Genomic DNA, 6,000 nt, shown 5'->3' on the forward strand with positions numbered 1-6,000 from the left:
AGCCTTTAAAGACGTACATCAGAAATCCCAGAATACACTAAATGAATTATAGTGTGGTGTGAAATAAAGAAATAGTTCATGTAAACTAATTTTAAGACTGAAAGTTAAGGATTTGGGGCTTCATAATATAGCAGATATTTTTAATGTTTGTTAGATGCATGTATTAAAGACAGATAAATGAAGGGAATTTATCTGAGCATATAAAATTATGTTGTAATGTGTCTAACATGATGGTGTTTCCTGATTTGGTCCTGAATCTCCAGGAAAAAGTCACTGGGGAATATTCAGAAGAGTGCACAACAGCGCTCTCTTCTGTGTCCTGCGGCCCCATTGGCTGGTTCTCCCTCATGTCTCGATTCCAGATGTTTCCTGGCATAGCTAATACTTGCTCTTCTTCCCCCGCTCCATAGCTTTAACCCTCTGTTCTCTTGGGGGTTACATGCCATTCAGAGTCTTATGAAAATTATAAAATACATGTACACAAATGTTTCTGTATAATTTCAGGGACACTCAGTTTTGAATCTTTCTTCCAAGATTATAACCCAGTTTCTTAGATGGTGTACAACTTTATGTCGACCAGGACTTGCTGGAATTTATGCAACTCATCTATGCATTTAGTAAATATTTACTGGGGACCTACATGCATTGCTCTCAGTGCTAGGAATATCATGGTGAGGAAGAAAAACATCTTGCCATCATGGAATTTACATCCTAGTAAGAAAGAGACAGACAAAAAAGAGAAAAAAAAGAGTCAGACCAACTATAAACAGATAAACTAAAGGGATATAAAATAAAATTAAATATAATATAATATTATGTAGGTCAAATGAAGAAATAAAGTAGGATAAGGGGACAGAGAGTGACACCACATGCTCTCAATAAAAACATGTCAAAATAAAACAAATGCAAGAGTGTGAGTTTCCTTGATTTTAAAATTATTTCTAAGTTTTATTACAATGTATTCATATCAATAATATTGAAAACATGAGATGCAGGAATCACAACAAAACCTTTCATTAAAGCTCTTTCTATAGTTGTTTAAATAAATTAATTAAAAAGAAAGTATGTATAAAATTAACATTTTCTTTAGAACAATAAGAAGTAGTGAAATAGAATTTTTGCTAGATTTTTAAAAATTTTTACTAACAGTTGACATACAATATTAGTTTCAGATATACAACGTAGTCATTTTTGCTAGGTTTTATCCAGTAAAATTTTATGGAAAGTACAGCAAGCTCTTGCTAAAAGTCTTAGCATATTGTATTTTTGGCTTTCATAGAGTTTGAGATCATTTAAAAAGCTGGAAGGGACCCAGTTTCCACAAAATGGAACCAAATGGAAATTGCAGTAGAAACATATTATCTTCCCACAGCCCTTCTGAAAGACAATGAAGTTAGGTTTTATTTAATGCAGATGTATTGTCACTAATTTTCTGTCTGAAGATGTACTTGACAGTAGCCTTACATACATAAGTATACAGATGTATACAGGCCCTTATGTTGCCTTTGGAAATGACAGGAACACTGAGTAAATTAATGGTAAATCCTTCCATAGTACAAATCTCCACTACTCTTTTGGCCACAGAAGAACTTGTCTGCAACTTCAGGGAGTAGGTGTTCTCCTATCATTGCACAATTTCTGAAATACTACAAAATAGTTTACCTTTTCATGTCATGCCAGTTAGAAAAATATTTTTTTTCCACGGGAAAACCACTGCCTAAACTATTGGCAAAGGTAATGCAAATGAACCCTACTGGACCCTGCAGGGAGATTTGAACTTCCAGTTACTAAAGTACATGGCTCTAGACCTGCCTCCAGTTATTGTTTTATTATTTAATCTAAAGGAAGGGTTTTCTTTTTAGTCATGCCAAGGAGTGTATACTTTTAGAACTTATAATGCATGTTTTAAAATGTTCTCAATAATAACCAATTTTTTCCCTTGAAGAAAAAACACACCAAATTATTGGAAGCTGATTTGGGGAAATAAGATAGATGATCAGATTGATAATTTATTTTTCCCTTTTATAAAAAAGCAGAAGAGATTGTAAAATAAAGTGGCTGACTTTCTAGCATAGGTGGGGCTGTGGTTCCAATGAAGAGCCCTGAAACATTTTAAGCAATATGAATATTATTGGAATTGTCCCTGCTGGTGACCTTCAAGGATGACATTCAGTGGCATGCAAGCATTTGATATATATCACAATCATGCCTCAAATAAAGAAAGATGACATGAAAGGTAAATTTATCATGGCACCACAGGAAAAAAAATAAGATGAAGGCACTATTCCTGACCAGGATATTAAAAAAATGCTACATGGCAGAGATACCTCAGATTTCACTCTTGAAGAATGGCTAATATTTAGATGTATAGAAAAGGAAGTGTGCTCCATCCTATGAGAAATGAAAGGTATATGTGTGAGATAGGAAGCAGATCAATTTGACTGAGGTAATGTTTTCATGTATAAAATGTAGGCAGTAGATGTATTTAGACATATTAGGGTTCAATTTGAATTTGAGTGCCAGGACCCCAAGGAGTTCTGATTTATATTATGGTCAGTGGGGAGTCATTGAAAGTTTTTTAGCAGAGTCACAGTGTAGAGAATGTAAGACATGAGGAAGATTCATCTGTTAGCAGAATGGACTGTAGAGAGGTGGAGACTAGAGAGAAGGAGGCCAGATGGAGGCTCTATGGCAGAACAGATGTAATGAGAATCTACCCTGGTGGTGGCCATCATGTGGTGCTGAGTGGGAAACTATGATGAAAATACAAATTTCTCACCCTTAAAATGTCAGAACATTCAACTAATTCAAAAAGTATATTGGAATGATGCATTAGAAAACACAAAATAGCTCAGTAAATTTTCTTATAATTTGTTTATGCAGTGGGAAAATATTAAATCTGCTGTTAGATGGTCAAAACCAAAATTTTTTAAATCTGAATGTCTTAGTATGAGCCAAATATTATTAGAAAAAAACCTTAGCCGAAACCGGTTTGGCTCAGTGGATAGAGCGTCGGCCTGTGGACTGAAGGGTCCCGGGTTCGATTCCGGTCAAGGGCATGTACCTTGGTTGCGGGCACATCTCCAGTGGGGGGTGTGCAGGAGGCAGCTGATCGATGTTTCTCTCTCATCGATGTTTCTAGCTCTCTATCCCTCTCCCTTCCTCTCTGTAAAATATCAATAAAATATATTTAAAAAAAAAAAAAAAAAAAAAAAGAAAAAAACCTTAAAACTTTTATATTGTTTTTACTATTAAATGTATTTTTATCAGAGACTAAAGATAGCTCCTTAACTAATACTTATTATCAGTTGCAAGGCACCAGGCTCTAAATTACACACACACACACACACACACACACACACACACACACACACAAAGGGCTGGAATTTGATTTTACCCTAATTAAAAGCTAATAAGTTGCATAACAATTATTTCATGAATGTTGGAAGAACACATGAGATTCCTGGATCAGACACAAAAAACTTCTCTATTGATGGTGCAGCAGGCAGCATGAGCAGGTTTGCATCAGTTCTCTGTCTCCACAGACCGGCGGGGGGTGGGGGGGTGGGGGGGAGGAATGCAGAGGGTCCATATAGATGCTGTACACACAGTGGGTTTGTGTTGTATCCAAGGAACCCTAAAATTAGGGAATCTATATCTTCTATGGTCCCAATGGGAGACATTACCTTATTCCTCAGGGTCACTTGCTCTAAGACAGCCCTAAGAAGTGGCTTGAATAAAGGGTTAATAAGGCTTTGCATTATTGGCATACTTAGCAAATCATATATATACTAATAAAAGCCTATGTGGCCCTCGCACCCTCGCACCCTCGCACGATGTTCTCAGGTCATCTCAAGATGGCCGCTCCCACATCACCACAAGATGGCTGCCACAAGATGGCCACTACAAGATGGCCAGCAGGGGAAGGCAGTTGGGGGCCATCGGGCTGGCAGGGGAGGGAAGTTGGGGGTGATCGGGCCAGCAGAGGAGCAGTTAGGCGTCAATCAGGATGACAGGGGAGCGGTTAGGGGGTGATCAGGCTGGCAGGCAGGTGAGTGGTTAGGAGCCAGCAGTTCCAGATTGTGAAACCAGCAGTTGAACATCCCCCAAGGGGTCTCAGATTGGAGAGGGTGCAGGCTGGGCTGAGGGACACCCCCCCCCCCAAGCATGAATTTTGTGCACCAGGCCTCTAGTCTATATATATAAAAGCCTAAGTGACATTATGACAGAATGACCAGACAACTGGCTGGTAGCTATGATGTGCACTGACCCAGACCTTGCTGCTGGGACCCTGTCAGCCCCAAATCTGGTTCACCCACACCCTGGACCCAGACAGGAGGGAGCCCAATTCCTCGTGGAATCGACCGTGCCTTAGCTTGCTGCAGGGGCCCTGACAGCCCCAAATCTGGTTCACCTGCACCCCGACCCAGACAGGAGGGAGTAGGGAGCCTGATTCCTTGTTGAATCAGCTGTTAGTTAGCTTGCTGCTGGGGCCAACCTCCCACAGTCCCTCCCCCTGGCAGGCTGGCCCCCTGAACAACCCCAATCGCCAGCCAGGCCAAAGGACCCCACCCAGGCACGAATTTGTGCACCATGCCTCTAGTAGTAGCATAAGAGACCTATGCAGAACTGTCTTTTGCAACAAAGCACTTAAAAACAATGCTATGCACATATTAAAGATTCTCAATGTATACACACTATTATCTTTACAGCAGAATAGTCTATGCATTCTAAAATACAGTGCTTTGAGAGCATAACTATTATGAAATAATCAAACATTAATTTAAAGTTTTGAGTATAGCAGTATGTAGTGTATATTTAAGTAAAAAGAATTACAGAGAAATTCTGAGCAATATCTGTTAATCAGTTAGCTGAGCCAAGGGTAACAGTTAGAGAAATGTGTTTTATTTTAACAGATATTAACAGATATTGCTCAGAAATATACTTGGAGAAATTAGAATTTTAGATTAGTAGCACTTAACTACTTTGAGTCCATCAGTCAATTGGTCAGAAGTTTAAATCCTGTCAACATTTTATTGATTAACCTAAAGTGTAACACTTGGAATATAAAATGATCCAATGATATGATGGCTTTCTGTGAGGGAGCTGGAGGTTGCTACCACCATTTATGCACAGTGAATTGTTGGGGTTTTTTCTTTTGTTTATTATGTTGCTTAGAATTTTAGGTTATTGGACTATTTCACAATTATTTGCACATATGTAGAAATAGAAAAAAAAACTTAAGAAACAAATTTTGGCTATAGTAGGACAAAGTCATATTCCCAACAAATATTTTAAAAGGAAGAGAAAGTCAGGCACCACTTTAGAAGAAACACATAGCAAATATATAAAATATTGGAAAATACATGATTTTGAAATGTTTCAGCCATTTAATCCTAGAAAAAAGATAGATTAAGGAGATTATTAATGGAAAAGACAACTCAAAGTTAAGAACTGTAACTTCAAAAGACTATTAAATTGTTTTTTGGAGGGAAGTTAATTTTTTAAAGATTTTAAGAGGAAAGAAAGCCTATTTGTATAAACTTTGATTAAGCATTAATATTAGCAACAAAAATGAATTCAGGGTTAGTTTTTATTTCAGGAAAAAAGTGAGGAATAGGTTGAGGACATTAGTATGGCAGGTCAGAAGATACTTCTACTGCAGATCTATCTTCAACTCTGTCAGCTACACTTTGCCTCTAGGCTGCTTTCTAGTTTCAGTTCTTTCTCATGGTTAAATTTCTATGTGGTTTGTACCACAGTGTGTTCTGAACTGACTCATCATTAATAACATTATTTGGAAACTTGTACTGGAACTCAAAATCTTGAGAAATGTGCCCAGATTGAGTTTAATTCTTGTTGGCTGAGCTATGAAAGTAATGCCACAGAGACAGTCTATGAAAGTAATGCCACAGAGATTGTTTTTCTTAATGGGAACTGTGAGGTTTTATTATGCAACTGAGAAAATACTCCCTTTGCTGTTTTTATTTCCACTTAGGA

Source organism: Plecotus auritus (assembly GCF_963455305.1).
Source record: "Plecotus auritus genome assembly, chromosome: 2".
In the NCBI taxonomy this organism is placed as follows: Eukaryota; Metazoa; Chordata; class Mammalia; order Chiroptera; family Vespertilionidae; genus Plecotus; species Plecotus auritus.